The 25,736-nt window shown below is 48.7% G+C and overlaps 1 protein-coding gene across 2 annotated transcripts in view; it reads left to right on the top strand.

Annotated features, from left to right (window-relative positions):
- Nucleotides 1-25,736, top strand: part of LIN54 (lin-54 DREAM MuvB core complex component) — an 825,244-nt gene that overhangs the window by 461,311 nt on the left and 338,197 nt on the right. The gene's annotated exons all lie outside the window — the stretch shown is intronic.

The raw sequence follows: 25,736 nt of genomic DNA on the forward strand, positions 1-25,736 counted from the left end.
TGGTTCGAGTGAGGCCTTTTGTCATGTGACTTTTTGCAAACTATGCAAAACACTTATCTCGGTTTACCTTTGTACATTTAGCAACTTTACCATCTTTTTATAATGCTTTGAAAGCAATCCACGTAGCTCTGCGAAATGCTTGGCTAGAGTAATCGGCTAAAGGGGTGATTCCCAACCAGGGTGGCTCAACCTGTCGGTCTTCTGACATTGATGAGTAAAGTAGTTTAAAGTTAGAGAGGAGTACGTTCTGTTATATAAATTGCAACAAAAATGTAACCAAAAGCACTATAAAGTAGGAAGTCACTATAATATGCTTGCTTTGCTCATCTTTTTTCACTAGATATCTTTTTTAAAGTTGACCTACAAAGTGATTTGATTGTGTCAATTATTAAACACTAACACTTGTTATGCTTGTGAAAGACAACAATGGAAAAAATCACATTAAGCAATTTCAAAATGCAACATAAAGTACCATTGCATTGCATTTGGGACAAAATTGGTGGCAAGTTTTTGTTATTTGGCCAAAAATAAACTGCCAAGTGTCTTAGTTTAAAGTGGCCTCATTTTCCAGAAAATATAATGCATCACTAAAGCATGAAACACTTATATTTAAAGACCCTGCTACTGCTTTAACTCTTCTCATCGATAACCTAATCATTGCTCCTTCATGTTATGATCAATCTAATGGTGTTTATACTTGATATGCTATTTTCAGCAGCTGTTTATACAGCATACATGACACTGGAAGGAAACTGCAATATTCTTTCAGACTCTGAAAATAAGCATACTTGACCGCTACAAGACCTTCTAATTGCAATTCGTAAAAGGACACTACCAATAGGAAAGTGGCATGGTTAAAGGTCCTGGCTTCTAGATATTTTAAGTGTCTGCTGAACATGAAGATATGTTTGTGTACCATTCTGTAAAACAAAACAAAAATAGGTAGTACTTTGAGACCGATTTCTAAAATCGGCAGTGGTGGACAGATTTTAGGAGGCCACCCTTGTTATGGTGAACAGGAGGCTCTGAGAGTTCAGCTAAATCACAATCAAGGGAGCAATGGCAAACAGTCAAGGCTTAGTCTCAGCGTGAGTGTAGTCGGGGGCTCTCAATGAGTCTACACAGAAAGACACACAACTTGGCTTAGAGAGTCAGTTATGCAAATTGTGATTTAGTTAGGCCTTTAGAACACAATGAAAATTTAAATTGTATATGTTTGTACTACAGAATGTTGCGTGATTATACCTGCCAATCACCAGTATGGTCATTCACTGTACATCAAATAACTTTCCATGTAAAACAGGTCAGTAATGCAGATGCAGCTCAAAAGATGAGAACCAGACACCGGTTCAATTCCCAAACTTTAGAGGTCCTAACCCTAAGATGTATGGAGCCTAGTGCTCAAAAGTCACAGGTTCCAACAGAAGTTGAAGTTCAACATTTTACCAGAAGACTGGTAAGTTCTCGTCCCTCTCGAAGACCCAAAGCTTACCCAGGGGCAGGATACTTGACCCATGTTGGATGACCAAAGGTAAGAGGGAGATGGGAGACAAAGGGTCTTGTTCCCAATGTTATCCAACAGAGTGGAGTGGGTCCAGGCACAGTTATGCTTGCTTACCCCTGAATCAGATTTTCCCAGGCATCACAATGGGTCAACTGGGGGTCGCTGGGAGCATGATCTTCCATTGTTGGTGTCAGTGAGAGGTTCCCAGGAGTTGCAGGTTCGAGGATTCTTCTGGTCCGGTGCAATTGCAAGATGCATCCCTGTTGATGAAGCAATGCTGATTCCAATGATGCCGACCTCTTCAGTACACGTCACGTGATGGAGGAAGGCACATTTTAGCGACTATCAACCTTTACAGACAATGACAGTTGTCCTTCCAGTTGCGGTCACAGGAGATGCTCTAAGACCGGTTCCCTTGAAGATTGAAAGCTGAAATTTGGGGAGAAGGTGACATGTGGCACAAGATGCTGGCTACCAAAGTTCCAGCCTTGAACGCTGAAACAGTGACTGTTCTGGCAAGGTAGAGCACCAGGGAGTTGGTCAGTACACCAGGCAGTCCAGGGACACTTCCAAACGCTCTGAGGGGCTGGTTCTTCGAAGGCATCAAGACTAGTTAGTCCCACTAGTCCATAATCTGAAGCACTGACCATGGTCTTCAGGGATTAGGCAGAGGAGCAGGGCTTCAGCGGGCTGGGCACTGGAGAGGTTGCAGTCCACTGCAGAAGTCCTCCTTCGATAATCAATAGGATCATCTTCTTCGTAGGATTTTTGGCTCCAAAGTAGAGCTGAAGAATGGCTGCAGGAGAAGTCCTCTTATCCAAAACTAGATCTGAAAGCAAGTCCAAGCCCACCAATGGTAAGGATCTGCACCATTCAAACAGTCTTCAATTGTGAAACCAGTGACAAACTGGTTCCCGATTGGCCCCAGTAACAAACTTTGACACTAGTGATGTGGACTGAGACTTGACAGTCCCAGCCCCCTTCCTGGGTGTGTATCTATCTGTCTGTCTGTTTCTCAAGTGCTTGAACTTGTATAGACCTTCCTGACCTGAAGAGGCAGGATGAAGGCCAAACTACAATATGGCCAAAGAACAAGCAAAAATCTTGTGACACGGCCATTTTAAGCACTAGCCAGGTTTAGCAGCCATACATGGTAAACGTGAATGTGCACACTAAAGATAATGGAAAAAAACTCTAAAAATGTAACTACTGCCCCAGCTTGTCTTTAGGCACAAATAAAAGTAACCAAAAATCCCATATGTAAAAAGCTAGGGTGATACAAAATTATCCCCAATGCACTGTGCTAATGAGGTGCTGTGTGCAATGTAAAAATACAACAATTCAAAAGTGAAACAAAGTATCTCAGTACTGATAGTCTCAAGGACTGATCTTTCCCCAAAACAAATTAACAAAAGGCAAGTGAAGTTGAAGGCTTTACTTCCCTTCAAAAAGTCAGAACAGGATAAAAAAAAAAGCAAAATAAATGGAGTTCCTTAGGAAACTATGGATGGAAAGTTGCAAAAAGAAAATCTTTCCTAACAGTACACTTATTTTTTTATTACTTGATTTAATTGTTTAACCAAAAACAATTTTTACAAGGTTGTTCCTAAGTTTTAAAAGAAAGTCTGTATCCTGCCAGCCTCTGCTGTTAGAAGAGGGGGTGGGGGAGGTTTCCGGGATGGACAAGGTGGAGAGAAGATTTTTGTTCTTTAAAGTACCATCAACTCCAGTTGTACTATATGCTTTGCCCTGGTCCTGGCGGCTCAAAAGGCAGAGACTTTCGTAAAAACCTGCAACAGCGATGCTCCATTTAATGTTCTCTCCACTCACCAAGTTGTTCCATTTCCCCTCTTCGTCCACACAGTCAAATTTGCCAAATAGATGCCCCAGATAACGAGTGCGAGTTGCATCCACACCTCTACAGGTTAGGAGCAGGTGCTTCAAGGTTTCGATTGCATCTGGTTGGCAGCAAAATCGGCAGAGGCTGGTGTTTGCTTGTTTATGCCTCTCCAATATCTCGTTTGTGTAGAAGATATTTGGGCGGATCCGCATAAAATTTTCACGCTACTTCTTGGAGGGACACTTCAATAGATAGGCTCTCGTTTTGTTAATTTTTACTGGATTGTTTGCGCCATTCTTCATTGATTTTACTAGCTGGGCTTCATCTATAGTTTATATCCAATATTTCGAGGGGATTGGGTCCTCCGACTTATTCCATATCTATGACATGTAATCACCACAGCTGTGCTGCTTCGGAAACTTTTCGGCGTCTGCGTCCTGCGTCGATGACGTCGATGCGCCGTCGTCGAGGACCTCCTCCGACGTCCGACGTCATCCGATGTGATAAGTAGGACGCACGACGCCCATAGCCTCAGTTCCGTTTTTTCCGCGAACGTGTTGCTTCGTGTTTCTCGGTTTAAACGCCTCGACTCTTTGGAGTTCTGTTCTTCTCGGTTCTTCGAACCTGTTCGTTTGTGAAAATCCTTCTGAAGATGTCTACTTCGTCTTCGACCCCGCGTCCGGGTTTCAAGAAGTGCGGGGAGTGTGGGTCCAAGATGTCGGTGACGGACTCGCACGAGGCCTGCCTCTGGTGCCTCGGGGAGGCCCACGACACGGATGACTGTATCGACTGCCAGTCGCTCACGTCTAAAGCCTTACGCGAACGTAAGAGGAAGTTGTCGTTAGGTCGGGTGTCCAAGCCCCGGAAGTCGAAGTCTGCGGGGCTTTCGACGGATGATTCGAGGGGTGACTCTCCGTGTCATCGTCGGAAGTCTCGTGGGTCTCCTTCTAGGAGTCGGTCTCGCCACTCCTCAGCCTCTTCGAGGCATTCTCGGAAGCGCCGACACCGGTCGTCTTCCAGGTCCTCTTCGGAGGGCTCTGCCCGGCGCGTCGCTTACCCCTCCAGCCGTGCGACGCCGGAGGAATGGGCTTCCTTCGGGAAGAAGATGCTGGCGATTCTTGAGTCGCAGGGTACTCAGCCGTCCGCGCCCCCGAGTGGGGTCGGTCGTGTGGGGTCGAGAGACACCGCTCGCAAGAGTGGTCGGCACGAGTCACGGGAGAGGTCCCGTTCGGACAAGGGGACTCGTTCTCGACGTACCCGTTCCAGGGCCCGGTCCTCGACGCGTTCGAGACCGTGTGCGCCTGTGAGGTCTTCGAAGAAGGCATCGACGTCTGTGGCGTCGGGGGCGTCAACAGGCTTTCTCGAGGCTCTGGCTCAGAGGAAGTCGTCGATGCCGTCGACGCTCAGGTCGTCGAGGGACACGCTCGGGGCTCCGGCCTCGAGGGCTGTGTAGACGCCGCCGATTCTGGAGGCGCTGCATCTGACGTCGACGCCGATCCTCTCGGCGCTGATGCCGGTTCTCTCGACGCTGGCGCCGATTCGCTCGACGCCATCGACGCCTTTCGTGTCGGAGGTACCCCGGGGCACGGGTGGACCCCCTAGGAAGGCTCTGGTTAAGGCTCTGGTTAAGAGCAAGCACTCTCGAGTGCCTTCTTTTCGCCACCTGGACTATATTTCAGAGGCGGATGAGGATTCTGATGGCCTGGTTCCTAGTCAGGTTCCGGATGAAATTGTCTCGGGCCATAGTCTGACGAGTTGAGACAGTCACTGCATGATGCCAGTGGACTGGACACCTCTCCGGAGGTGGAGTTTTGTAGGCCTGAGCCTGGCTCTCATGCTGATTCCTCGTACCGGCGCCTTATGGCTCGGGTTTCTGAGTACTTGGGATGGTCTGCTCCCCCAGGGGAATTTGTGCAGGATGATCTGACAGACATCCTTGATGTTGGTCCCCCAACTGACCCGGTTCTGCCGTTCCATATGGCTTTACAGAGAAGGGTGGCTGCGGCTTGGACTGCTCCGGAGAGTCTCCCGGCGGTGGGCAGATCCTTGTCGCGGAAATACCGTCCAGCCAGTGGCTACCCCTGCTACTTGACCAGGCACCCCACTCCGGAGAGTTTGGTGGTGCAGGCGGCCACGGCCCCGGCGAAGAAGGCGTCGTACCCTACCATCGCTCCTGATAGGGACGACAAACGTTTTGATGGCTGGGCGAAGAAAGTGTTTTCTTCTGGTGGTATGGCGCTTCAGGCGGCCAACTCCATTTGTGCCTTGTCGCGTTTCACGCACACTCTGTGGAACTGTGTTGCGTTGGCGGCTGAACATATTCCCGAAGGGGACGAACGGGATGGTTTCCTTGCTATGGTCCAGGATGGTAAGGATGCCATGTGTGAGTCCGTTCAGTCGGGTTTGGACTTAGCTGAATGCGTCAGTAGGTCCATGGCGGCGAGCACCGTGATGCGCAGGTTTGCGTGGTTGCGGAAGTCGGGGTTTGCTCCTGATGTGCAGTCCCGGCTCCTCAACATGCCCTTTGACGGTGAACACCTTTTTGGCAGCAAGGCTGACGAGAGCCTTGAGAGGTTGCAGACCTCAAAAGCTGCAGCGAAGTCGTTGGGCGCTGCAGTTCGCCAACCTCCGCCTTTTCGTCCTAGGGGACAGCAGTGGAGGGGTGGTTCCTTTCGCTATTACTCATCCTTCAGTAAAGCGAGAGGAGCTGGCAGTCAAAGAGGCCAACGCAGGGGTACCAGAGGTGGACGACAGGGTACCCGTGGTGCCAAGGCCGCTCGGGCAGTTGCCTCTTTGCCCTCAGGTAACGCCGCAGCCGCTACCTCTCAGTCGTGAGGCCATGTCCCATGGTTCGCCGGTTGGGGGAAGGCTGGCGCAGCATCTTGTAGAGTGGCAAGCCATTACTTCAGATGTGTGGGTTCTGGAGATCATAACCCACGGCTACTGTCTTCCCTTTCGGCACAGGCCTCGCGACAATCCACCGGGGAACCTCTCTTTGCAGAGTCCGGATCCGCTCCTTGCGCAGGAAATTCAAGCCCTGCTGGAGAAAGGCGCCATAGAACTGGTGCCTGTAGCGGAGAGGAACAAGGGATGGTATTCCCCTTATTTTTTGGTTTCGAAGAAAGACGGGGGATTGAGACCCATCATGGACTTGCGCGGTTTGAACAAACTCCTCAGGAAGGACAAGTTCAAGATGGTTACTCTCTCTCAAGTCCTCCAGGCCCTTCAGCTTCAGGACTTGTTGGTGTCACTCGACCTCAAGGATGCTTACTTCCATGTGCCGATCCATCCCAAGCACAGGAAGTACCTGAGGTTCGCGGTTGGCGACTCGCACTTTCAGTTTCGGGTCCTGCCGTTCGGATTGACCTCCGCCCCGAGGGTTTTCACCAAGCTCATGGTGGTGGTGGCAGCGCATCTCAGGCAAGGGGGGATTCACGTCTACCCCTACCTGGACGATTGGTTGATGAGGGGGGGCTCTCCCGAGCAAGTCCTGGATCATCTGTCGGTCACCTGTCGCTCCCTTCACAGGCTGGGCTTCTCCCTCAATTTAAAGAAGTCCCATTTGACGCCAACACAGTGGCTCCAGTACATCGGAGCAGTGCTCGACACTTCCCTGGGGCAGTGTTTTCCTCCCCAGGTGAGGGCTCTTCACATTCAGCAGATGGTGCACAAGTTTCAGCATGCCCAGACGCTCCCAGCGTTCGAGTTCTTGAGGTTGCTCGGCCTCATGGCATCCTGCATTCTTCTGGTGCCAGAGGCTCGCCTGCGGATGAGATCTTTGCAGTGGGCACTCAAGACGCAATGGTCGCAGTCCTCCGGCAGGATGTCGGACTCGATTAAGGTGCCGTCCTCGGTCGCCCGGGACCTTCTGTGGTGGGCCGTCGAAGGCAACTTGATGAGGGGGGCTCCATTTTGGCTTCCCTGGCCGGAGGTGACGATCGTGTCGGATGCATCCCTCACGGGATGGGGAGCTCATGCCAACGGGCTGACAGTCAGCGGTCGTTGGTCTCCGTCGGAGTCCAGACTCCATATCAATCTGTTGGAGCTGAGGGCCGTCAGGCTAGCCCTGAAGGCTTTTCTGCCGTCTGTGCGAGGGAAGAATGTCCTGATCCTGACGGACAACACAGTGGCCATGCACTACCTCAACAAAAAGTGGGGGGGCAGGGTCACTTCCTCTGTGCAGGGAGGCGATGCAGCTCGAGTTCTGGGCCATCCAGCAGGAAGTTTCGATCTCGGCAGTTCATCTGGCCGGAGCCGAAAACGTGACGGTGGACGCTCTGAGCAGGCAGAGCGCGATCTCTCACGAGTGGGAGTTGGCGCAGGAGATTCTCCTGGAGATCTTCGCCCTTTGGGGGACCCCTCAAGTGGATCTCTTCGCCTCCAGTGTCAACCGGAAGTGCGAGAGGTTTTGCTCGCGGGAATTTCCTCCAAAAGGAGCCTTAGGAGACGCGTTCGTGGTGGAGTGGTCCTTCCCGCTGCTGTACGCGTTTCCTCCAGTCCCCGTCATCCCGCAAGTGCTGCGGAAGTTACGGAAGTTCGGTTCCCGGATGATCCTCATTGCTCCGGCGTGGGCTCGGAGGACGTGGTACCCGGACCTTCTCGACTTGTCCATCTGCCCTCCACGTCGTCTTCCCTACCGAGACGATCTGCTCTCACGGGAGGGGGGTCAGGTTCTCCATCCAGAGGTCAGATCCCTCAACCTTCACGCTTGGCTTCTGAAAGGTTGAGGTATAAGGATTGGGACCTCCCTGAGGACGTGATGGAGGTGTTGCTTTTGGCACGAAGGCCAGCAACAAAGTCTCTGTACCGGTGCCGTTGGCGTAAGTTCTGCGACTGGTGCAGAGTTCGGAATGTGGATCCTTTTGCATGTGACATCCCCATGGTTCTGTCCTTTTTGCTTTCTTTGGCCCACAGGGGCTTGCAAGTGGGTACCGTTAAGGGTTACCTGGCGGCGCTGTCCATCTTTAAGCGCTCGTCTGAAGAGTGTTCTTACTTTAAAATACCTTTGATTTCACAGTTCCTGAAAGGGCTCACTAATGTGTTCCCTCCGTCACCTTTCCTGGTGCCCGGTTGGGATTTAAACCTTGTTCTTAAGTTTCTTATGGGTGCTCCGTTTGAGCCTTTACATTCTTGCCCTTTGAGGCTGTTAACTCTGAAAACTGTGTTTTTAGTTGCGGTTACTTCTGCTCGCAGAGTGAGTGAGTTACAGGCACTTTCAGTTAAGCCTCCCTTCACTGTGTTTCACAAGGACAGGGTTGTCCTTAGAGTTCGTCCTTCTTTTCTTCCGAAGGTAGTGACGGAATTTCATTTGGCCCAGAAGGTTGTTCTTCCGGCATTCTATCCTCCTCCGCATCCTGGTAAGGAAGAGGAGAGGCTCCATAGGCTTGATCCTAGGAGAGCTTTAAGCTTTTATGTTTCACGCATGTCCCGGGTCAGAGTGGATGATCAACTCTCTATTGGTTACGCTAGAAAGCGTTTGGGGCAAGCTGTGACGAAACAGACTTTGTCTCGCTGGATTATTTTGGCCATCTCGGAGTGCTACCGCTTGGCGGGTTAGGATCCACCGGCTGGCTTGCGGGCCCATTCTACCAGGGGTATGGCTGCGTCTACTGCCCTGCAGAGGGGTGTTCCTATTCGCAACATCTGTGATGCAGCCACCTGGGCTTCAGTACATACATTTGTACGTCACTATTCCCTCGATTCCATCCGAGCACAGGATCTGGCCTTTGGCAAGGCGGTCCTTTGCTCTGCTATTTGATTGGCTGTTCTAAATTCTTTCCCTCCTCCTTGCTTTGGTACTGCTTTGGGAGTCTGTCATAGATATGGAATACGTCGGAGGACCCAATCCCCTCGAAGAACAAGTTACTTCCTTACCTGGTAGCGTTCTTTCGATGGGATGGTCCGACGACGTATTCCATATCGCTCCCGCCCTGCCTTCCCCGCTGCAGAATTTCTTTTGCGATTGCCGCTTACGTTCCGCAAGGCTTTGTGTCTGACTGGCAGTTGACTTATGTCACACGTTCTGGGGGAAAAAACTACAACTGAGGCTATGGGCGTTGTGCGTCCTACTTATCACATCGGATGACGTCGGACGTCGGAGGAGGTCCTCGACGACGGCGCATCGACGTCATCGACGCAGGACGCAGACGCCGAAAAGTTTCCGAAGCAGCACAGCTGTGGTGATTACATGTCATAGATATGGAATACGTCGTCGGACCATCCCATCGAAAGAACGTTACCAGGTAAGAAAGTAACTTGTTCTTCTCCATCACTCGTTTTTTTACTTTTCCTGCCGTGTGAATGAGATCCTCGCGAGAGCAGCCTGCCCAGTCAAGACGAAGGGTGATTCTCTCTTCCCATTGTTGGAGCATCTTGCACGTCCCTGATCTAATTTCTTGTTCTGTTGCCTTAAGTACCAATGAGGAGTTGGGCAAGAGCACTTTTCGGTAAAGCATCAATTCGTTCCGTGCTGCGATGGAATTTAATGACTGTAAAGTAAGTTTTTTCCCAATGACTCCCACAGGATTTGATTGTGGTAAATTGAGGACTTTGCGCCAGTATCAGCCTTCTACTTTCTGCCAAAAAATTGGTGTAATGTAGGGCATTGCTTCCACCCCATACGTTAAAGTAGGGATGACTTTCATCCTGTAGAACGTCAGCAATGGGGCAATTGCGAAACGGCCGTACTTCCTGTAGAGTATTTTGGTCTGTGTTATTAGCAGGCGTAGCTTTTTCAGAATGATTTCACACATCGGGTTTTCTTTGACGCCTTTTCTCAATGTTACTCCAAGATATTTAAAATCCTCCGTTTCCAGTGTTTCTTCCCGTACCTTCCATGTGAATTTCACCTTTTTGCTCACACCTTTTCCCAGGATCATGGTTTTAGTTTTTTCTTGATTCATTTGAAGCTGGTTTGCCAGCAGGTAAGAGTCCAGATTTGTCAGTTGTTTTTGGAGGCCTACAGGCGTTTGGTCCATCAAGATAATGTCATCTGCATACAGCATTCTAGGTATTTTCTCTTCACCTATTCTTGGAGGGAAGGATCGTACATTTGCCTCTTTATCTTTATAATCCGAGGTGTATGCGTTCTAAAGAGCTGGGGCTAATGGGCAACCCTGCTTTACTCCTCGTTCAATTTTTATCCAAGATGACAATAGGCCTTGTTGATTTAGACGAACGCACATCGACGTGTCGGTGTACAGATCCTTGATGGGATTTAGAATTTCAGGTGGACAGTTGTGATTTTCGAGTTTTTCCCAAAGCAGGGTTCTGTCGATGCAGTCGAATGCCTTTGTTAGGTCAATAAAAGCCATGTAGATTTTAGGGTGGCCTTCAACTACTTTGGCTTTCAGGGTACTTAGGGCACGGATGTTATCAGTCGTTCCTGAATTTTTCACAAAGCCTGTTTGTAACGGGTCTGTCATGTTGCCGAGGGCTACCCAACTTTTAAAGCTTTCCAGGATCAATGCAGCAAAAAGTATCTAATAATGATATAGGCCGTTAGTTGCTCCGGTTGTCTCTTTCACCTTTCTTAAAGATGGGCACTACGATCGCCTTCTTCCAAGATGGAGGAATGGTTGGGCTGTATTACAGTTCTTGAAGACTTCTCCCACAAACTTGGACCAACTTTTGGCCTTTTGTTTAAGGTCAAAGTTGGTGATACTGTCTCGTCCTGCCACACGTGAACCATTGAGTTTTTTAATTTTATTGAAAATTGTCTCTTGATCCGTTAGAACTTTCCATTTTACTCTTGCATCAGTAGAGGAGAATGTTGGGAGTTTCCAGGGCGCTTTGTAAAGTTGTTCAAAATGTTTCACCCAACTCAATTCACCCACTGCGTTGGTTAGTGGCTGGTTTTCTCCCTTTGTTCTTCCATTAATCAGAGACCAAAAGTCCTTTGTTTTTTTGCTGCAGATCGTACGCAGCATAATTTCTGCATCCTCTTGGTTTCTCTGGTATCTATTTGCTCTAAGCCACTGTTGATAGTTTTTTGTAGCTATGTCTAGTTCTACTGTGTCGAATTCCGAGCCTGATTTGTTTGCTCTTCTTTTTAATTTTCTTTTGTTTTTAAACATATTTTTCTTGTTTTCTTGTACATAACATCAATTCATTAATTCCACAAACCCTCCCCTCCCCCCGCCTTCACCACCCGCCCCAGAAGAGTAGGGTCCCATTCGGTTTTACTTTCCGGAATAGTTTACGTGCCGTATATGTCAGATATTTTAATATTGTGCGGGCACCATTGTTCCATGTAGTCTGACTTCAAATATTCCAGCACTGCCCCACTCCTTCATGAAGGGGTTCTTCTGACCCTGAAGGTGGTGCGTTATCTTTTCCATGGTCGTTTGTGACCAAACTTTTTGTAGCCAGGTGAATACTAATGGCGGGTCTTGTTTTTTCTAGTTTTGGGCAATCGTAGCCCATGCTGCAATAACTAAGCCCATGAAACTTCTCCATTGTACCTTGTGGAGTCTTTTGGCCTGTGGGTCTGTGAATCCGCACATCCACACCCGCTCCCCCATTTGGGCTGCATCTGGGAATATTTTTGTCATTTCCGTTTGCACTTCCCTCCAGAAGCCCTTTACACCCCGACAGTCCCACCAGATATGACTCCATGTGCCAGTTTCTGGGCACCCCCTCCTGCATTGATCCGACATTTCCGGGTACATCGATTTGAGTCTCTCTAGAGTGTAGTGTCATTGAGTGGTCATTTTAAGCCACATTTATCTGGTTTGGACTGCTCGGGTGAGTTTTGGGATACCAACCCATAATTCCTCCCATTGCTATCTGGTTATTCCTTCCCCCAGCGTGCGTTCCCATCTCTTAATGTATGTCCATTTGATTTCTTCATCTGGCATATTTATGAAGTGATATAGTGTTGACACCAATTTTTTGTCGCCTGGCATATGGGTGTAAAGGGGGCCAATGGGGTGGTCATGATTCCCTTCCTGTTTTGATCGTCCCATGCGTTAATGGTGGTTTTCATGACCTCGCTGATGCGGGTGTCTGTGATGTTTGTGTTTCCACAGTAGGTCCTCCAGGGATGTCCTAGCGACCGCCCTGTCTTGTTACCCAAGTGGTACGTTGGTCTTCCCCCAGCCATTCCCTCAGGACCCAGAGTTGTGCTGCTTGATGATAATTCTTGAAATGAGGAGTGATGGGCCCCCTGCCCTGGTTGGTGCTGTGAGGATGGCACTGGCAACCGTAGGGGGGTTTCCTGTTCCAAACATATAGCGAGATGACCTTGGTCATTGCTTTAAAAAAGGAGTTTGGAACTGTTACTGGGTGAGCATGGAAATAATAGAGCACCCGGGGAAGAATATTAATTTTTACTGATTGGATTCTGCCCCACCATGAGACCCTAAGCGGGGACCACCTGTCTAGATCCTTCTTTACTCTATCCAGCAGGTGTGGGTAATTGCTCTTATAGATCAGGTCTACCTTAAGTGTGAGTGTCACCCCTAGGTACTTAATACCCTCTTCTGCTATTTTTAGGTCTAGCTTGACCGCCACTCTGTCCAGAGCCCCTTTGTCTCCCGCTAGGAGCATGATTTCTGACTTTTTCCTGTTTATTTTTAGGCCTGATATCCCCCCGAATTCCTCCAATTCTTTTAGGGTTTGTGCAAGGGAATTCCCTGGGTCCTCCAAGGCCAACAGCATATCATCTGTGTATGCATTAACTTTGTTGTCTGCCCGCCACCTCGATCCCCCTTACCCCTACCGATTCCATGATTTTAATTAGGAGAGGCTCTAGGAAAATGGCATGTAGAAGAGGGGAAAGGGGGCATCCCTGTTTCGTACCTCTTGATATCTCGACCCTGTTCGTTACCTCCCCGTTTATCGCTATTCTTATCGATGGAGTTTTATAGTTGGCTTTGACCATGTTAATAAATTGGTCTCCAAATTCCATGTGTTTCAACGTTTTGAATGGGATGGACCATTTTAACCGGTCAAAGGCTTTTTCGGTGTCTGAGAGCAATATTGCTGGTGTGTGGGTGATGCCTATTTTTTTCTACCAGGTGGATTATTCTGCTTAAGTTATCATGTGTTTACCTGCTGGGGATGAAGCCTGATTGATCTGTGTTGATTAGGGTCGGGAGGAGGGGTGATAGCCTGTCAGCGAGTACTTTGGTATATATTTTTGCGTCCAAATTAATCAGGGCTATGGGGCGATATGAGCCTGGGAGAGTGGGATCTTTGCCTGTTTTATGGAACACTAGGACTTTCGCCTCGTTCATGGATGGGGTTACGTTTCCACTGTCCTTGAATGAGCCGAGTAGCCTTGTCAGCACCGGGACGAGAGTGTCCGCATATGTTTTGTAGAAGGGGGCGGTAAAGCCATCAGGACCTGGTGCCTTAGCATTCGGGAGGTCTGCTATTGCCCTGTGAATGACTTCTTCTGTAATCCTGGAGTTCAGTATCATTTTGTTCTCCTCTGTTATCGTTTGAATGGGGAGAGATTGTAGGAACCTGTCTTGTTGTTCTTCGTCCGGGTGCTCTGTCGCGTAGAGGTCTTGGTAGAAGGCCTCCCCTATGTTCCTATTGCTTTTTTGGTTCTCTCCTTGTGCATACTTAACCTTCAAGATTGCCTGCGAGTTTTGTTTTCCTCTGAGCTGTCTTGCTAGGTATTTGTCTGCCTTGTTGGCCTTGATATAGTATTGTTGCTTTAGGTAGAGTAGGGATTTCTCTGCTTTTTTGTTGCGGAGCATATCAAGTTGTCCCTGGACGTGTTTCAATGCCTTCTTGAGGCTTCTTGTGGGACGAACTACCATCTCCCCTTGGATGTCCGCTATTTTCTTTTCCAGTGTTCTCTCCTCTTCATAGCTCTGCTTGTCCTTGGTGGCTTTTAGTGCTATTATGTGACCATGGATTACTGCCTTGAAGGCTTCCCACACTGACCCCAGTGGTACTTCCCTATTGTCGTTTAAGTCGAAATATTTTTAATTTTGTCCCCAACAGTCTCTCCCAGCACCTGGTCCGCAAGAATGTCTGATGGTAATCTCTATTTCCAGAGGCCCCTTCCTCTACCTGGAATCTGTATGTCCAGCCATAGCGGAGCGTGATCTGATAGCAATAGCACCCATTTCTATTCCCTGGATCTTCCCCAGCAGTCCCACCGACACCCAGAAGTAGTCAATCTTCGACATTGTGTTATGCACGTGCGAGTAATATGTGAATCCACTGGCTTGTCCCTTCTTTTCCCTCCAGGCATCGTGTAACGCCATTTCTTCCATCTTTTGCTTGAGTTGTTTGGACGGGGCCCCCTGACCATGATTTCCCCTGCGCTCCTATCCGCCTTGGGTTGCCAGGCCATGTTTACATCTCCTCCCAGTATTATCTCGCCCTTCACAAATCCCTCTAGTTTCCCTAGGCTGTCTCGCAGAAATCCATCCTGCCCTGAGTTCGGCAAATATATTGCCACTAAGGTGAGCCGGATCCCTCTATTGTGAAGTTTGCAAATGCGAACCTCCCTTCCCTGTCCGCCTGTGTATCTATGAGGGTTACCCCCAAGCTCCATTACTACGATCAGCACTCCTGCTCTTTTTTCCTCTGCATTCGCTTGCGCCCAGATCGTGTACCCTCTCAGGCGGGCCTTCTTTCTATCCTGGGCCTTTGAGTCTCCTGGAGGAGCAGAATGTCCGCTTCCTCCCTTCTTACCAGTGCCTCCAATTTTTTCCTCTTCACCGGCGAATTCAGCCCCCTTACATTTAGTGGGAAGATTCTGAATGTCCCCATCTCGTCTAATCTGTTGCCGTTGTCTTCTTTCCCGCTATCTGTACTCCCTTCCCTCTTCCGGAGTCTCTCCCACCCCGTCCTCCTCCCCGAACTGTCCAACTTACCCCCAACTATTAACTGTAACTCAACTTTGATCCCGAGGGCGGCCCAGGCACCTAAGGTTGCTAGGGCGTTGCGCCTATCGCTCCTTGCCCTCTCATGACTCAGGATTAACTTTGCGGGGGATCCTAAACCCTGCATCTCCCTCAGACCTGGATAGTGTCTCTTCCGGGTCTCCGGCCGGGCCGCTGAATATCTGGTATTCCAAGGTTCCTCTGATCTATTCTTCTCCCGCTTTCTCCATCCAGGGGACTGACCTGTCTGTTTTAAATCAGAGTTTTTCTACTTCTCTCCTGCTGGTTGTCCCACTTTCCCCCAGCCATTTTGTCTGTTTTTGTGCCGCACTACTTCCCATCCTCTCAGCCTCTTGTGTGGGTCCGCCCTTGTCCTGTCGCCTCTTGTGTCGACCTCCTCCGCTTGCAGGTCCATTATGTGAAGTCCTTCCTCGCAGGTGGTCACTCTTCTCTGTTTGCCATCCCACTCGAATAGTAGACCAAATGGAAACGTCCACATGTATCTAATTTCTTTCGCCACCAACTCTTTCACCAGTGGGGCCATCTCCCTTCTTTTTAAGAGTGTTGCTGAGGCCAGATCTTGGTATAATTGGATTTCCACCCCATTCATCCTTATGTGGTCAAGTTGCCTCGCCTTCCTTAGAATCTGCTCCTTTTGTGGATATGATGAGAGGGCAGCTAGCACGTATTTCCCCTGGGGCGCCTGTTCTTTTCGGACCCACCTCTATAATGTCCCTAAAAATTTCTTGCACCGCACTCTTTAGATCTTTGTCTGTCACTGATTCAGGCATATATTTAATGCATATATTGGATCTGCGGGAGCGGTTTTCGAGATCTTCGTATTGAATTTCCAGGTTATGGATTAACCGGACCAGGTGTTCCTGTGTTTCGCGGCTCTGTTTCGCTTCCTCTTCCACGTTTTGCACGATCCTCTCTAGGGTATCTGTCCTTTCCTCCAGCTTTGCCACGCCACATCTATTTTTAGCTCTTCGACTGCCTGCTTCATGTCATTCCTCATTGAGGTAAATTGATCCTGCACTGTGGACATGAACTTGTCCTGAAGCTACACAAACCAGGCCCACATTTCGTCCTTTGTCGGTGGAAGGGTGCTCTGGCTAGGGGGGGTGGTGTCCAACGTAGGTTCTTCACCTTTCCGGTCCTTTGAGATCGCTGGTGCATCTGAGGACCACATTTGTAGCAGATTTGAATCCTGTCGGGGAGGTTGCAATGTGGATTGGGATGCACCCCCTTTCCCTTTCACCCTTGACCTCCCTTATTTGTGGGGGGGTTCTGCAAAGTCTCTGGGTGTCTCCCCGGTGCTTGAGGTGGGGCAGCTATGAAGGCTCCCCGCGTTATCGGGTAAGATTTCCCCCTGCTTACAGCGCGCCTGTGAGCGGGGCCCCTAGGGCGTTATGTTTATGGCTGCTTAGGTGTGAGGCAGTATTTCGGCATCTCCTGTGCCTTCCCAGGAAGTGTTGGATGGCCGCTTGTTCGCGCCCTTCTGGGCCCTCATGGGTTGGGGAGAGGAGTGTTGTTTATGCCGGCGCCCTTACCTCTAACTCCGGGTCTCCGCTGCCGATGCTCCCTCATATCCGTCCTGTGGCTGGCGCCTCCCCCTCATGCGTGGCTGTTGGTGCTGCTGTGAAAACCGGGGGGGCTTCCTGCATATGGTAGAGTCCCCTCCTGTTGGGGCCTCGTGGTCCCCTGCTCTTCTCCGTCGTTCCGCGCGAAGGCTTCTGTTCTCCCTGTCGGAGGGAGAGGCGCCATTCTCCCCCACCGTGCCTGCTCCCAGGGAGGTGCCTTCCAGGTGGTGTGCGAGGGCTCCCGGTCGTTGGAGCGATTTTGTATTTACACCCGAGGGTGTGTGTTGGATGTTTATGGTCACCCCCAGGCCTCTGTGTTCTTCTCCTCCAAGTCCGTCACCGCCCGATCTCTTCCGTTTGCGTGGCGGGGTTTCTCTCGGAGGGGGAGGGGCAGTCGCTTCTCTCGGGTGATTCTCTCCCCCGATGAGGGTCTCGCTGGTATTAGGTCGCCTCTACGCCCGCCACTATTTGGGAGGTGCGGGAGTGAATCCGGTGCAAAACCGCTCGGTTATCTTCATTAGACGTGCTTTTTTGTGGGGCGGCCCGGCGGGAGCGTGACTCAAACGCGACCTCTCCTGCCGGCAGCCATCTTGTAAATCCTTCTTTTAAATTTTCTGACCAGCTTCCTTTTCTCCACCAGTTGTTTGTTGAAAGCGTGGATTATCGCTGCTGGCCGTTGGACATCTTTTATTGCTGCCTTTTTGTAGGCTGTCAGGACTGGAGAATAATCTGTTATGTTCTCAATGAAGTGACTGCTATGGCTGGAGCACTCAGAGTATTGTATCGTTAGAGCGCTGATTGCAGTGTCTGATAAACGGATACCCTGCGTGTCCAAATCCAGATGTATCGTTCTTCGTTCTTCTTTTAGATTGGTCTGCCACTGATGGATTAGCAGGTTGTGGGCGCTATTTTCTGTTCTTCGCACCTTGAAGGAAGCAAAGTATTTTAGTAGGCTTCTGGATACATGAATATAATCGATGACCGCCTCTTTATCCTCTCCCCCATGTTGGAGTAAAGATTTCTTCTAAGCTGTTTATCAGGTGCAGATTATGCATGTCTCTAGATTGCATGAGACTGGACCACAAAGCGGCTCTTCCACATGGATTTCTCTCATCAATAAGTAGATCGATGTTCAGATCACCTGCAATCATATGTTTAACGTCTTCTTCTATTAGGGCTAAGTCGATTGTCCGTTCGACTTCCCTCAGAAGTTGTTCATTCGGAATTCTCAGAGGGTTCCAATAGATGTTAAGGACCAATATCTTTTCTTGCGTCTGTTTTTTTTTTTTTTTATGCTTTTGGTCAAGGCGGACCACGAGATTATTGATGCCAGAATAATTTCCGATCTCTTCAGGACCTTGGTCAAGGACAGGGAACTTCCTGACTTGACCGCTGTTATTAATCCCGATCGTGGTCTTTTTGGCCTTTTTGGGCCGGTGAGTGTGCTAGCTCGAAGCCATCTGAACAGGGCTTGTTGATGAGCCATGTCTCCTGCAGACAAAGTACATCAAACTCTGACAATTGCACATCAGATCTCACGGTCAAATGGGCAAATCCCCCTCGTGTTCCAAGATGCCAATGACAGTGCAGGTGTATTGTTTAATCCTTGATGAAGCCAATTTGGGTCTGAGATATCCTTGTATGATGGCTACTTTGTTCTTGGCCGATTTACTTGCTGCTTGAACCAATCGCTGTTTACATCAGAATTGAGGGGCGCTTTCTCTCCAAGGCTCCACTCTTGTTTGGCATCGGTAAGTGGCGCAGTTTTTTTCCTTGGGTAAACATTCTTTGGGGATAAAATGTCCCGTTGCTCCTTTTTCTCGTGATATCTTTCTGCTGGATTAGGTGACGTGTCTCATCTGTTTTCGCAGCTGTGTTAGGTCATAGCTCCTCCGCAGGTGTCTAGCTGTTCCCCCCGCGCCCCAGATCTCTAGAGTTAGATACTCTCTCTGAGGCAGCCTGAGCTGATCTAGTGTAGGAGAGTCTTCTACTAGGTACGTTATGGTTTAGTGGTGCTCTTGTGAGTCTTTCTTTTAATCGGTCCTCTAGAATTCTTTGTCGCTTTCTCCTCCATAGTTTTATCTGCTTGATTCATTGTCGCGTTCATTGCGAGGGTAAGCTCTAAGCCCAGATGTTTTAGTTCATCCTTGTAGCTCCAAAGTATTTTTTGGGCCTTGCTTGAATTGATGTGTAGGTAGGAACTGTCCTTCCTAACATTGGGGTTAGGTTCCAGGATATCAATGTTTAGCGAGGCCGCTTTGAGGGGCTTTATTTGCTCGAAGATGCTTGAAAGCGCTTTGTAATTCAGGGTCCAATTATCTTTCTTCGCTGCATCTTTGTAGCTTGAATGTTCGCATCAGGAGCTTACTTTCCCGAGCGTTTTCTCGCCAGTTAGGTGACTCAGGGATCTCACTTGGGTCGTGGACCCTTGACCTGTAATGTGTTTTTGGTTGAAGTTGAGGGCAGCGCAAACTCGTCTCCCCCAGTAGGCGATGTTTGATAGCTTGAACTTTTCCTGCATTTTCCTTTCATACCTCAGCTTTCCTGTTTCCTTGATTATGAAATTTAAATGTAGGGCTGTCCTGGCCTGTCAGTGAGTGTCTTCGTTTCAGTCCTTGTAATTGCGAAGACTCCGAATCTCTTTCAGCAGCTTTTTTATTGATGTTTTTGGTTCGTGACTTGGATTCTAGTGATAATGGACTAGAATCTGCAAAGAGCACTCTCTTGTTTGCCATTTGCGTCTGGTGAGGGTTTGTGCCATCTCTTTTGATCTTTTTTGTGGCGGAGCTACTGGAATTTCAGAATCAGAATCCTCGACCATGTATAAGCTTAAATTCATCAAGTCTATTGAGTCGTATGATTGTTCGTCGTCTTGTTGATCCTCTTCTACTAGCTCGCTCGGGACTGATGGAGTTTTTCCGAATAGGTCTGCTGAAGCTTGAGACCGTTGTTTTTTTGGTTTTTATGTTACTTTGGCTGCAGGGGGAGGTTCTTTCGCAAGCCCTGATTTGTCCTTCGCCTCCTTTGTTAAGCAACTTGGCGTCGGTACAGGCTTTTCCGTAGGCTTGTTTTGGGACAGTGCTTTCTGCGAGAAGATATCGAATGTTGGGAAGATATGATCGGACGTGAACGTGAAGATTGCCGGGGCAGATTTCTTCTTTGAGTTTTCGTTAACATTCAATTTTGGCTCTGATTGTCTTCTTTTTTGCCCACAGCCTGTATTGTTTTCGCCACCATCGCCCTCCTGTGGCGATAGAGGTGCAGGGGTGATAAGAGAATGCAGATCGACTTTTTGAGATCTTGCCGGTACTATAGAAGTACGGGACGAGTCGTCATTTGCTACTTTTGGTGCGCTAGTGGGGGTAGCTCCCCCAAACGTCTCGGTTTGAGTATGTAAAGATCTTGTAACGTTTACCTCCTCTTCTCTCCCAGTGTCTTCTTTACTTTTATTCCCCTGCCTTGACCTTTCGTGTGCATCTGCATTAAGAAGATTCTCCTTGGCAGTCACAAAGCCCTCTAAAAAGAGTATTTTTGAGTACATCATAGCGATCAGTGCATTTTGGTCTTTCATTGCATCATTTAGGGCTTCATATAACTTTCCAATGGCTGACAGTGCTATTTTAACCGTAGAGAGGATGGTTGTCGCATCCCATTTCCTTTGAGGAGAATCCTGCGTTTGTTTGCTGGCGACCTCACTCATCCGTCTGTTTGGTATTGGCGACTTCGCCCTTAGATCTTTGGTGTTTGTTGTTTTGACGGAATGTTTCTTTTTATCAGTAGTATTAGAGTGTAAAGGGCTAGAGGTTGGTTGGGTCGCCAAAGTGTGTTCTGTAGGAGTCTTGCTGCCACTTGTCTCTTTGTCTCACTTCGGTGTCTCTTTTCCTTTTTTGAGTTCCCCAAGGTCATTTGTGGATTTAGGTTGTAGTACCCTTTCCTCATGTGTTTCATTTCCCTCGAGAGGGTCAATTTGATCATGAGGTGGTGTTCTAAGTTCTAATGACACTTCCTCCGATTGGTGAGCCCTCGCTCTCACTGTGTTTGAAACGGGCACAGGGGGCTTTAGTAAAGGGTCCGGTTGCGCACTTGGCTCAAATGCACTGGACTGGGTAGCCTTGGCTTTTTCTTCCCCTATAATAAGTGGCTCTAGTCGGCCCATATCTGGGGTAATTTCTGCAATCTTTTTATTGCCAGCCTCGTTAAGATTATTTTGTTGGTAATTCTCTTCCTTTCTGGTCACCGGAGTGGGGGGGATAATTATCTCTAACAGATGTGAATCTCTGTCTTCTACAATGGCCAGCAGTTCCGCGTCCGAGATGTCGTGGTGTATTGAACCATCTTGCCGTCCTTTCCTGCCAAAGTACTCCTTTAGAGGGTTCATGGAGTTGGCGGGTTTGGAGATACTTAGTTTATTTTGATTTTTACACGTTCTCTTGTATGGAGCTTTAGAACGTGATGCTTTTCTGACCAACATTTTTAGTGTACTAGCCACTATTTTACTTGTAAGGTAATGCTTGAGGGGTCTCTGATCCTTCTTTCCCGGCAGCTTCACTGTTGATAAGGCAGATTGGAGTGCTGCTCCACTCGCACTCGCTGGGGAGCCCGGGATATCAATCCAAAGGGAGGGCCCTCCCACCTCCTCGCTCAGCCTCCCTTCCTACACGAGATCCAGTGGAGTCCTGTCTCTCAGAGGGGATTCCTTTCCCGTCCCCGCGGGCTTACGCCGCGGGGGGGGGGGGGAAGGGGCACCCTCCGGCAGGCAGTCCTCACCTTGGCTCGCCGGCTCCCATTCCGCATTCAAGGGCCACGGTGTCGGGTGTGCCCCTGGCGGAGGGAAGACGAGATCCTCCACTTGCGGGTGTATTTGTACAGCAGCCAAAATAGTCCTGGATGGGTGCTCGACTCCGGCAGGCGCGGTCTGCACTAGAGACCCAACCGCCGCCGTTCCCGCCTCTGCACCACCATCACCGGCGGGTGTTGAAAACTGCACACTTTCATCAGTATTGCAACTGGGGGTAATGGGTGCATAGGCTGTAAGTTTCTCCACCTGTTCTGGGGGATCTGCCGCCATACTGCAGAAGGTATTTGTTCTCACCTCCCCTAGAGTTCTTTATTCGGTAGTAGAGGGGGGGCTTTTAGGAGGATTACTTTTTCCCTCCCTCCCCTTCTTAGTTACCTGATGAGTTCGCAGGCGAGATTGAAGTTGGCTCTGTGACTTATTAGTCAAGTTGGGAAGGGGAGTCATTTTTGAGTCATTTACTAGTTGGAATATGCCATGTCTCCTCTCCGGAGTGCTTCCTCCTGCACACCCTAGGAGACGGCCACGTTTTCTTCTAGTGTTTGTGCCCTCACCTTCTCCATCCGAGGAATGTCGCTTTGCAGTCGCTGCCATCGGGCCCCTGACGGGCCAGACGAGGCGCTCTACGCGCCAAAGCCGCCAAACAGCCCAACAGCTTCACTCCAGCCCTTCGGTCTCAGGGCTTACGCCGCAAGGGCGCTCTGGGCGTGGTTATGAGCCCAGTTGGCTGTCAGGTGGCCTGCTCGTCGGCCGTGCGTGAATTCTCGTAATCGGGCGAAGGCGTCCTTTTCACCTATCTGCCTTGAATAAAGTTCGTGCAGTGCAGGCATCAGGGAAGGATTACTGAGATGAGTTCCTTCGATCCTCTCACACAGCCGCACGCCAGCAATTTAATGCTTTCAGTATATCCACCGCAATTAAATAAATCCCAGCGCAGCCACAGCCCAACAGCTTCACTCCAGCCCTTCTGTCTCGGGGCTTACCTTACCTTACATTTATTACACTTATTACAAGTGCCATATTAAAAGGTAAAGTACCCTGAAGTAATCCAAAAGTAATCCAAAACAGAGCACACAACTTGCAAGAAAAAAACAGCTTTTATTTGAAAAATACGGCCGGGAGATTCAGACCGCTCTGTGGAACGGAACTGAAGAATCTGAACACGCCCACCCGGGGCTACAATATTTAAAAGCACGAAACTGCAAAATTAATGTTCTACAAATGCAACATTCATTCGATTTCTGACATTGCCACTGGCTATTCGTCTTTGAGCCCCTAAAGGACACTATACTTTAAACAATATAATTGGAGGTTTTCTTTCTCGTGACCATCAAAATACCACCCCTCGAACATGACATAATTTCATAGTCCGCACAAAATGCGTCATTTTAATGAGTTGGTACTCTTCATGGTGCAGTTGTTATAAAAGCTCTACCCTTCTTGGACAGTGACACCTGAGACAGCCCTGGCTGTAGCAGCCCACCGAGACGGACCAATCATACAGTGAGTGGAAATCCGCAAAGTCAAACCTTTGTTGCAACCCATGGAACACCACAAAGCCTTCCCCATAATCGGGTCTGTCCGCCTCCCGCCCCTTGCACCTGCTCCCTCTGCGACTCCCATCTCGCTACATGCTGCCAACTCTGGACCCAACCTTCTATTCTATTTTTCACAATGAATAGCTGCATGAAACCTGTTGAGGCCTTGCTTCTGGAAATTAATTTGTTCGATTTATTAGTTTTACCAAGGCACTTTTACTACTGCACTGAGTGCCCTGCTTTCAGTGGGGGTGCTGTGCTCACAACCTAGTTCTTCATTCGGGCAATACTGCTGTTAGTGTTTTCTCGTCTATCTCACTGTATCCCACTATATCCTTCCCAACCATTGTGTATTCATTTGTCTATCACGTGGCAAGGCACCTGCCTTCTGGAGTTTAGTTCCAGGCCCCCGAGCACATACTCCCTCACAACAATTAATTGGAAACTGGTCAGAATCCCTTTCCAGCCTGAGCTTACCTATTTAGATGTCTCTGCCCAAGAGCAGAAATACAATTCCATTAAATAACCATAGATTCAGAAATGCAACCTTGCACACTAAAATGGCGAAACGTGCAGCCTTTAACAATGGCCTTTTCTAACATGGTAGACCTCTTGTGAATTACAACTAACAACTACACTTACTAAAGCTCAATCTACATATTCAAAATAAATCCATAATACATAACCTTATCTAAAATATAGATGGTGGGTACATTTTCCTTGTCGAGTAAAATTCGACCACTTTCGGACTGATTCTTCTGAGTGGGAACCTTTTTTCCACACTTGTTTTACTCTGACCATGGGAACTATTTTTTACATATTTTTATTACTTTTTAATGGAGTTATGCTTTACCTATCTTTTCTGGCATCTACCTTTTATTATTGCAGCACACAGCACTTTCTGTGCTGTGTTGCTGAGGAGCTCCTTCCTGTGTTAACACATGTTACCAGGGCAGGGGGACACTTTTTGTCCCACCTGTATTTTATTTTGCGAGATCGGCACACCCCACCTCAAGTGGAGTGCTGAGGGGAAACATTGTCTCCCTTTTCTTGCTTTTCCAGTAACTTTTAGTTACTGTTACAATTTCATCTGACAGGCTGGTGGCACTGTACCTTTTCACACGTTTTGTTGCTTTTTCACAAGCTGCCTTCGCAGCTGTGGTAAGGGACACAAGGGTCACCATTTGCTTAAAATGGACGATGTATTTTTCTAATTCCTGTTCTTGATGACTTGGTCTTTCTTGAGCTTTCTTCTACCTCCCTGTGTGAGAGAGGTCTTGATGAGTCTTTTGTCTTTGGCGTGCTTCCTTTGGAAAGCCCACCAAGGCTTTCTTAGTGCCTGAAAGCACAGGAATTGTGTGAGGGGACCGAAACTCCCCTGTTCTTTGCCTTGCTGTGTGCCTGCCTGGAACCAGTTTGTGCAGTGAGGCTGGCTGTCCCTATTGGACGAGGACTGAGAAAGGATGAGAACTCTACCGCATGACAACCATCCTTCAAACAAGCTCTGAACGAGGCATCAACAAGTCTGTGCTTCAAAGACCTTCTGCTGGGCGTCCAACTGCAAGAGTGCAACCACCAGATCCATCGCCAGTTCCTTTCTTTACACACTAAGGCCAAGAATACTGAACCATGGTCTGCTGCCGCTTCTTCTTGGGGACCGTCCTGCTGCAAAAGCTTCTTCGCCTACAAGGTACGGTTTAGCCCCTAATACTGTTCAACCCTTCTAGTCCCCCTGGGTCCTGAGTGGGGGGGGGAGCGTACACAGCCCCCCCCTATCACCCCCCAATATTCCAGCAGCAGACCCGTAGTGCACACTTTGTTTCAAGATGGCAGTCGCATTAAACGGGCTTCCAACAGCGTTCCCCACAGTCAGGACGGTCCAGTGCTCCTTCAATCTCTGCTCTATTCTCACTGGATACTTTACCAGGAAGAGGTCTTGTAGGTTGTTTTCTCCAGTCTTTACACCTCTGCGAATGTCAATTCACCCGGCTGTTATATGTGTGAATCGCAGGGCCCCGCTACTCGGGAAGGTAAGACAGTTGCAGGACGGCTGCACGTTATTGCATGGGTACATGTGTTGCTCACAAATAGTTTGACACAGTGATGAAAGCATGCGTCGTCAGCCCTTATTTATTTTATTCTATTTTCTTGGACACACTCATTTCCTATCATCTTGCGTAACATGTCAGTTTGTGATTCTCTGGCCACCTGCAGGTCCAGTATCTACACACGTTCCTGGTCACATATATGGAACACCATGGGCTCTCTTTGCCTGCCATCTCGCACATGTTGCTGTTCTGGGATTGTCCTGCTGAGTGGGTTAGTCAGGACAGCACATATTGTCCACAACTTTAATTCTTATGCATGAAACAATCTGTGACACAGCACCTATTATTACCTAATGTAAGCACCTTTTCATTGACCAGAGACATGTTTTTCAGTCCCAGGTGGTTGAGTTCACACTCCGACATAACAATGTTTCTACATTGCCCCACAGGAGTGGTACCTGACATATCCTCAAATGTTCTTCTGAGTGTTCCTTACTTCCTGCCCAATACGCAATACGGTGGAACTGGATTCACATTTATTTCAAAACTACCTGTACATATAAATGAACCGAAGGTCCC

This window comes from Ambystoma mexicanum, chromosome 6p (assembly GCF_040938575.1).
Source record: "Ambystoma mexicanum isolate Mex_15411 chromosome 6p, UKY_AmexF1_1, whole genome shotgun sequence".
NCBI classification, from domain to species: domain Eukaryota; kingdom Metazoa; phylum Chordata; class Amphibia; order Caudata; family Ambystomatidae; genus Ambystoma; species Ambystoma mexicanum.